A 9,795-nucleotide genomic window follows, 5' to 3' on the forward strand; every position below is an offset into this window, starting at 1 on the left:
AGCCAGAGGACACTGACAGCCAGAGGACACTGACAGAGGACACTGACAGAGGACACAGACAGAGGACACTGACAGAGGACACTGACAGAGGACACTGACAGGCTCCTTTACTTCTCAAATGTACTTGTACTTGAATTACTGAAGTACTCAAGTAAAGGTTTGAGTTGCATTACACGTGACAATATTAAAAGACGTCCATCCATGTCCTTCCTCTTACCCGGGGACGGGTCGCGGGGGGATCAGTCTGAGCAGGGACTCCCAGACTTCCCTCACCCCAGACACGTCCTCCAGCTCCTCCAGTGGGACCTCAAGGCGTCCCCAGACCAGAGAGACATAGTCCCTCAGAGTGTCCTGGGTCTGCCCCAGAAAACACATGTGGACTGTGTCAAACTCCCATGAGCCTCGAGGGCCTGATGGAGAGTGTAGAGCTGGTCCAGTGTCCACGACCGGGACCAAAACCAAAACCACACTGCTCCTCCTGAATCTGGGGCTCGACTCTCGGTCAGATTCTCCTCTCCAGTCCCTGGAGTCGACCTGAGGCTGAGTGTGATTCTCCTGTAGTTGGGACACACCCTCCCCCTTCTTATCCAGAGGGACTTTCATGAGGAGCATCATGGTCAGCTACGTCGCCCGGACCCTGTGCCTCCAGGCGGGGACAGGTCTCTCACTGTTGTGTCGGCCTAAGGGCCAAACAGCAGAGTACCCGGCCCCTGGGAGGGGCACTAGACTGGGGGACTTCAAGACCCACGTGGGCAACAACAACAACACCTGGAGGGACGTGATCAGGAAGAAAGACCTCCCTGATCTGAACCTGAGCTGTGTTCTGTTGTTGTTCTTCTGTGTGAGCCACAGTTTGTCCATAATAAACTCCATGTTCAAGCACAAGGTCCATCAGTGCACGAGGCACCAGGACACAGGTCAGAGGTCGATGATGGACTTTGTTGTCGTGTCATCTGACCTCCAGCCCCAGGCCGTACTGTGAGGGTCTGTTGGGAACATCTGTCAGGGTGGTCTTCAACTCACACCTCCAGGAGAGCTCCTCCCTGAGGAGAGTCTGGAGACATGGACTCTGAGTGGGACACGTTCTCCGCTGTTCACCAGTGTAAACTGCAGCTGTCCTCTGGAGGGACAGACTATTTGTTGCGATGATATTTATGGAAACGTCAGCTCCTGTTGGACACTGAAGTTTTCTAACACAGAAGTCAGTGAACTTGTTTTTTTATTAAGTGGTTTTAGATGAATATTGTGATTTAAAATGTCCAAATTATAACATAATGATCCTCAGGTGTCAGAGATTATAAATCAGACACAATATGTCTGCTTTAATGTTTGTCCACTACTGTACTTCTACTTGAGGAATATTATTTACTTAAGTACTTTTTAGGCTTTAGATCCTCCTCTGGACAGAACTTTGAACATAAAAGTGAACCTGCCTCTGCCTCTGAACCTCTGGAGCGAACCTTCTGTCCTCTGAGTGGACCTTCCGTCCTCTGGAGTGGACCTTCTGTCCTCTGGAGTGGACCTTCCGTCCTCTGAGTGGACATTCTGTCCTCTGAGTGGACCTTCTGTCTGTGGCTGTGACAGTAATGTCATTTTTACACATTTTGCACAGAGCTCTGGTTCTTTTCCATGTTCCTCATGTTCCTCCTGTGATGTCTGACATGGACAAAAGTAGAAAAGGTCTAAAGCAGAACAGACCTTCAGAGGAGCAGACCTTCAGTGGAGCAGACCTTGTGGAGCAGACCTTCAGAGGAGCAGACCTTCAGAGGAGCAGACCTTGTGGAGCAGACCTTCAGAGGAGCAGACCTTCAGAGGAGCAGACCTTCAGAGGAGCAGACCTTCAGAGGAGCAGACCTTCAGTGGAGCAGACCTTGTGGAGCAGACCTTCAGAGGAGCAGACCTTCAGAGCAGCAGACCTTCAGTGGAGCAGACCTTCAGAGCAGCAGACCTTCAGAGGAGCAGGTCTGAGTCCAGGTCCTGGAGCCACAGTCTGAGCCACATTTAGAGGAGCAGAGTCACTGACACAAGTGACACGCGCCAGTGCACGTGCACGTGCACTGGTCCTGGACCTGTAGCCTCACAGAGCGCGTGCGTGCAGAGTCACACACGCGCATCTCCAAACAAATCAGATTCAATTCATCCTCCTCCTCCTCCTCCTCCTCCTCCTCCTCCTCCTCCTCCTCCTCATCCTCCTCATCATCATCACCAGAGAATCTGCACAAGACAAGTGTCACCAGGCAAAAAGGAGACACGCACAGGGACACGCACAGGGACACGCACAGGGACACGTACAGGACGCACGGGGACACGCACGGGACGCACGGGGACACGCACGGGGACGGGGCTGGTCTCAGGGCGCGTGAGGAGAGCCGGGTGTGAGGGTGGGGCGTGTGTGTGTGTGTGTGTGTGTGTGTGTGTGTGTGTGTGACACACGCGGGGTACTCGCCTGGCGTTCCCCGAGCTCTCTGCGGTGTCAGCCCGGATCCACAGCGCGCAAGGCCCGCTCCTGCGCTCCACGGTCCCCGGCGCCTCCTCCGCTGCTCCTCCTGCTCCTCCTGCTCCTCCTGCTCCTCCTCCTCCTGGTGCCGCGGTCAGGGGCTGGATCAGAGCCGGAGCAGCTTCAGGACGCGCAGAGATGCGCACAGACTCCGCACAGACTCCGCACAGAGCGCGGCACAGACCGGAGCGGACTGGAGCGGAGAGGATCGTTTGTGACAGAGGTCTCACTCTCACACAGAGAGGTTTCACTCTCACACAGAGGTCTCACTCTCACACAGGAGGTCTCACTCTCACACAGGAGGTCTCACTCTCACACAGGAGGTCTCACTCTCACACAGGAGGTCTCACTCTCACAGACTCTGCACAAAGCGCCTCCTGCTCCTCCTCAGCGGAGACAAAACACACAGAAATGGAAGAATCTGTGAACATGTTTTAGACAGAGACACAATGACGTGTATTTTGTTCCATTAAATGGGCCAATCAGAGGACAGTATCCTGACACGTGACACTCTCATAGAGTTTAAAGAAAAATAACTTAATCACAAACAGGTTGTTTTTTTGTTTGTTTTGTCTTTATTTTCACTGTAAACTGCAGCTTTGACCTGAACCTCAAACACAAAATCCACTTAAAAACGCACTTTTTATTATTTATTATTATTATTACACTCTATATTTTTATAGTACAAAAAAGGTCACATGACACGTTTGAGTCCTTCATGTCTGATTCTAGATGTTTAGGACAGGCATGTCCAAACTGTGTCCCGGGGACAGTCCTCAGACCAGTGACTTTTGACCCTCAGATGTTCAGGTGACGCTCGTCTTACATCAAGTGTTTTATAAATGATCTTTGACATGAGCATGGACAGTGGACACAGTGGACAGTGGACACAGTGGACAGTGGACACAGTGGACAGTGGACACAGATGTTTTGTCTCAGTCTAACGTCTCATAAATGCACAGATTCGTCCATCAGCTCTTTCTCTGATTTGACATGAGGATGATGATGAGAAACATTTGGACGTCTCTGGTTTAGAGCAGCGTCACAGGGGGCGGGGACAGGGGCGGGGACAGGGGCGGGGACAGGGGCGGGGACAGGGGGAAGGTGAAAACCAGGTGAAAGTCTCACGTCCAGAACAGTGGACAATCTGTAAAGAGACACTTCTGTGAGCGTCACAGAGCGCAATCACAACACAATCTGCACATCGCGTCAGGTTTGTGAAGTTGTAGTGTAATGTTTGGTATCGTGTTTATTTATGGATGATTGTGATGCAGGAGCCGGAATGAGTGTGGAGAGATCTCTAAATGATGCAAACCTGCACAGACACATGTCTCTGCACACACACACACAGATACAGACACACGCACACACACCCCCACAGACACACACACCCCCACACACACCCATGCAAACACACACACACACACACACCCTCACCCCCACAGACACACCGACACACACCCACACACACAGATACACCCCCCCCCCCCCACGCACACACGCACACACACAGATACACACACACCCCCCCCACGCACACACACAGGTCTGATGAGAGCACAAATAAACAGAGTCATTTTACAGAATACAGCTTTAATGCTCTGAGTCAGGGTCTTTTATTTATTTTATAATCATATATTTTTTATTTTTCAGAGTCTGATTCTGTATTTTCTCTTCTTCCTCTACAGCTCGAGTCTCCTGTGTCTGAAATAAAACTCATCAGACTCTGATCCAAATCTAAAGTGATTTTGTGCAGGAGTCGCGTCTGCGTCAGAGTGAGACCTCCTCAAACAAAGATCATCTCTGACAGCAGAAGCCCCGCCCCCTGAGGCGCGTGCACAGCGCGGGCACAGCGCGGAGAGGAGGGAGGAGAGAGGAGGGGAGGAGGAGAGAGGAGAGGAGAGGAGGAGGAGGAGAGAGGAGAGAAGGAGAGAGGAGAGAAGGAGGAGGAGATGGAGAGGAGGAGGAGGAGAGGACGAGGAGGAAGGAGGAGGAGAGAGGAGGGGAGGAGGAGAGAGGAGAGGAGAGGAGGAGGAGAAAGGAGAGGAGGAGGAGAGAGGAGGAGAGAGGAGGAGGAGGAGAGAGGAGGAGGAGGAGGAGAGAGGAGAGGAGGAGGAGAGAGGAGGAGAGAGGAGGAGGAGAGAGGAGAGGAGGAGGAGAGAGGACAGGAGGAGGAGAGGAGGAGGAGGAGAGAGGAGGGGAGGAGGAGGAGGAGGAAAAGGAGGAGGAGAGAGGAGATGGAGAGGAGGAGGAGGAGAGAGGAGGAGGGAGGAGGAGGAGGAGGAGGAGGAGGAGGAGGAGGAGGAGAGAGGAGGGGAGGAGGAGGAGGAGGAGGAGGAGAGAGGAGGAGGAGGAGGAGGAGGAGGAGGAGGAGGAGAGAGGAGGGGAGGAGGAGGAGGAGGAGGAGGAGGAGGAGGAGGAGGAGGAGGAGGAGGAGGAGGAGGACTTTATGGAGTTGGGACAAAAAGCCAAACTCGACTGTGACAAGAGACAGAACAAAACTGACTGAGACGTGTCATGTGACTGTGTTTAAAGGGCCACTCCCACCTGATGACATCACAGGGTGGAACGTAGCGTTTTGAGGTTTGGAGATAAACAGACTAATAATAAAGTGACTCAAACATGAATGAAACAAAACACCAGGTTTTATGTGAAAACAACATGAGTTTAAGCCACAGTCCGTCTCAGGTGATGAGGAGCTTTAAAGCTTCACTCTGCACATTTCTGCTGGTCTCCATGGAGACAACAGGTGGCACTATCAGGTAAAATTACAGGTCAGACTGTGGACACATGACTCTGCTCACAATAAGAATGTCACTAATGCCCCAATGCGGAACAATCACAAAAAAAAGTAGATATTATAATGTAATATTATAATATTATTGGGACTTTGGTGAGGGACTGTGCAGATACAGACGGAGTGAGAGGGTCAGGTGACTGTGGTGACCCTGTGGTGACCCTGTGGTGACCCTGTGGTGACCCCGTGGTGACCCTGTGGTGACCCCGTGGTGACCCTGTGGTGACCCCGTGGTGACCCCGTGGGGGAAATAAGGATGTTTCATTGTGGGGAGGGTCTTTGGTGCTGTGGTCTCTGGGCTGTGGTGAAGTGTTGTGTTTGTTCCTCACGCTGCCGTGGCCTGGAGCACATCGATATAAAGGCGACGATAAGACGGAACGACCAGAGCTGCATTATCCACAGAGCAGAAGTAGGACAGAGTGGATCAGCGAGAACAAAGAGAACAAAGAGAACAAAGAGAACAGAGCCCCACACAGGCTCCTCCAGAGAACATCACAAACACATCAGAACATCACAAACACATCAGAACATCACAAACACATCAGAACATCACAAACATCAGAACATCACAAACAGATCAGAACATCACAAACATCAGAACATCACAAACACATCAGAACATCACAAACACATCAGAACATCACAAACACATCAGAACATCACAAACAGATCAGAACATCACAAACATCAGAACATCACAAACATCAGAACATCACAAACATCAGAACATCACAAACACATCAGAACATCACAAACATCAGAACATCACAAACACATCAGAACATCACAAACACATCGGAACATCACAAACACATCAGAACATCACAAACACATCAGAACATCACAAACACATCAGAACATCACAAACACATCAGAACATCACAAACACATCAGAACATCACAAACACATCAGAACATCACAAACATCAGAACATCACAAACACATCAGAACATCACAAACATCAGAACATCACAAACACATCAGAACATCACAAACATCAGAACATCACAAACATCAGAACATCACAAACATCAGAACATCACAAACACATCAGAACATCACAAACACATCAGAACATCACAGATCAGAACATCACAAACAGATCAGAACATCACAAACAGATCAGAACATCACAAACAGATCACGGCTTAAGGAGGAAAAGATTTATTTAGAGATTTATTTTCCCCAGCACAGTTATGTCTGTCGAAAAAATGAAAAACAGAAACAATTATTCACCAGCTCTTTTCACAACGCCCAGAAACAAGAGCAGAGTTTTGCCGTGGCAGTAAAGCTAACAACAACTAGAATGCTAATGTACACTTCCTGATTCTCTGATAATAAAATGCTTCATAATTAAACACAGACACAGACACAGAGCATACAGTCTGTTCATGTTTCACTCAAATACATGAGAACAACATGGAGTTTACACGTTTGGAACATGCTAATCACGTATGCTAATCATGTATGCTAATCATATATGCTAATCACGTATGCTAATCATGTATGCTAATCACGTATGCTAATATTTTTAAATTGAGCTGAGGGCAGGTCAGAGTTGCCTTGTACCAGACGAAACGCAGATGTTTTTCTTTGGTTTATGTTTGTGTAAATTCTGTGAATAACCAGGACTAAACCAGGACTAAACCAGGACTAAACCAGGACTAAACCAGGACTGAACCAGGACTAAACCAGGACTGAACCAGGACTGAACCAGGACTGAACCAGGACTAAATCAGGACCATGAACCTGCTGGACACTGAGGCTCACACATCAGACATGTGGCAGTAGAACATAAACATAAACACTGTGATTCATACGATTCATCGATGTTCATCACTAAAGTGACTCAGAGACACAGAGGACACAGAGAGGACACAGAGGACACAGAGACATGTCCCCGGGGCCTCACTCAACCTCATGTTTGAGACAAGAACGAGGCTTTTAAAGAAAAAGAAGTGGAGCAGAAAACATCAGAGTAAAGGATTCAAGCAAAATAATGTGTGTGTGTGTGTGTGGGGGTGAGGGTGTGTGTGTGTGTGTGTGTGTGTGTGTGTGAGTGTGGGTGTGGGGGGGGGGGGGTGAGTCTCTCACACAGTCTCACCCCCCCCCCCCCCACCACACACACACACACACACACACACACACACACACACACACACACACACACACACTGTCATAATCTTAGGCGACTCTGGGAGATTCAGTTCTGTGGCTACGATTTTTACCATAAACCTGCATGTAAAGCCTGAGTGTTATTATGTCATCAGTCACATGACAAAGAAAAGAACATTTGATCCAAACAAACAAAAACAAACATAAACAAACAAAAACAAACATAAACAAACATAAACACTGATGGTTTCTTCTTTCATTTTCTGCATAAATGTAGGACAAATCCAGAGCTGCAGCACCACCTGCTGGTGACTGTGTGCACTGCACCAGAGTCTGACCACAGAACACTGGAAAACTCAAGAATCCTAATCCCATAGAGAAGTAGAACGACAGTGGGTCAGAGGATCGAGTCCCACTCGGACCAAGTTCTGTCGTTGTGTCCTTAGGCAAGACACTTCACCCACATTGTGTGTGAATGATGGTGGTGGTGGGAGGGGCTGATGGTGCAGATTGGGCTTTGAGAGGCACATTATAAGTGTAATTCATTATTATTAACAGGACATTTGCTTTGGACTGATCCAAACTGTCTTCATTTTAGACTAAAGACTCGGCTCCTGGGTCTGAACAGTCTGATGGTTTTGGACAGATTCTGATTTGGTCCAGTGAGGACTTGGACTGGGGAAGCACTGATCCGATACTGGTATTGGAAAAAAAAAAAAAGATTCTTCCAAATATCTGTTGATGTAATGAGACTTTGTTTGTGTTTGGACAGTGTCATGTTTAAACTTTTATTTATTCAAAGTTGTTCTGTTTGTATTTGAGAGACAAATATCAGCCACACATTTGGAGCAGATTTGTCTTTTTTTATTTCAGTTTAAATAAATATCGATATCGTTTGTCTGCAGACAGTATCAGAATCGGTATCGGAACTGAAAAAGCAACGATTCCCTAATTTGGACTTGTTCTGATGAGGTTTGGACTGGAGGAGCAGCAGGAGGAGCAGGAGGAGCAGGAGCAGCAGGAGCAGGAGGAGCAGGAGGAGGAGGAGGAGCAGCAGGAGGAGGAGGAGCAGGAGCAGGAGACAGGTTACATAAGTTTCATCTCACTGATCACATGTTCCACGTCGTCGCTCTGGGGATTTGGTTCTTTGTTTTGTTTTGTGCATAAATTAAAACCTGTCACTTTAAAATAAAACAGAGACTTTAACCCCAGAGTTTGTGCGAACAATAAAAACACTTCAACCTCAGGAACAGAACACGACTCACTAGTGTCTGCACCACACGACTCGACTCACACGACTCGACTCACACGACTCGATACTAGTTTTACTATTGATTAGTGTCTGATTTCCTGCAGCTGTCACAGCTGTTCTTTTTATTATATTTGTTTATCAAAGTTTATTTTCATTTTCTTTATTTTAGTGCCTGTTCTTTTTATTCCTGAAGCTGAAACAAGTTCCTCGATTGTGATTTTTCTCGTGACAGTAAAAGTTCATCTGACTGTGGGTCAGAGACAAGAGCTTATCTGGAGTAAAGAGCCGTGTTATGTGAGCAGAGCTGATAAGACGAATCCAGAGACAGAAGAGACCAGAGGTGAACCAGCCCCAGTCCAGTCCACCAGAAAAGAACCACAAGTCCCATAAAAAGAACCACAAGTCCCATAAAAAGAACCACAAGTCCCATAAATCCAGTCACGCAAACGTCCAGCACCAGGGCCATAGTGCACGTTTTATCTCACCTTTTATCCTGTTTCCTCGTCTCAGACCTGGACTTGTGTTTTGTTTCATTCTCATGTTTAACACAAACCTGCAGATTTAGGCTGAGTTCTTCTCTCAAACTGAAAACACTCTGTTCCACCTTGTGATGTCATCATGTGATACAGGAAGTGCTCCACTGTGTTTTTAAACTCCACCTTCACTAGAATCATTTGGATCATTTGCCAAACTTTAAACTTACAGCTGTTGTTTTAGCCTCATTTATCCTGTTGGACTGTGTGATGTGATCACTTTGTTTTTGTTGTTTTTGTTGTCTCCATGGCGACTGTGTCACAGACTTTGCCTGTGACTCGATTTTCTCATATTAGACAAATAATAACAGAGTGAGTGACCCGCCCCACACAGGTCTGTCCACAGGGTCTGAGGGGTGACCTGTGTGTGACCTCTGACCTCACACTGCTCTGTGACAGGAGGTTTATGTTTAAACTCTGACCTGTGTCTGGTTCTGTCTCTAATGTTCCTTTTTATTTACATGTTTCTCTCGTGAACGAGCCACAGCTCAGTGCGCGCGCTCAGTGATGAAAGAGCACGTGAGCGCGTGCGCAAGAGACGTGTGCGTCTCTGTGCGCGTCCGTGCTTGTCCGTGCGCGTCCGTGCGTGTCCGTGCGTCT

This window comes from Periophthalmus magnuspinnatus, chromosome 8 (assembly GCF_009829125.3).
Source record: "Periophthalmus magnuspinnatus isolate fPerMag1 chromosome 8, fPerMag1.2.pri, whole genome shotgun sequence".
NCBI classification, from domain to species: Eukaryota; Metazoa; Chordata; class Actinopteri; order Gobiiformes; family Gobiidae; genus Periophthalmus; species Periophthalmus magnuspinnatus.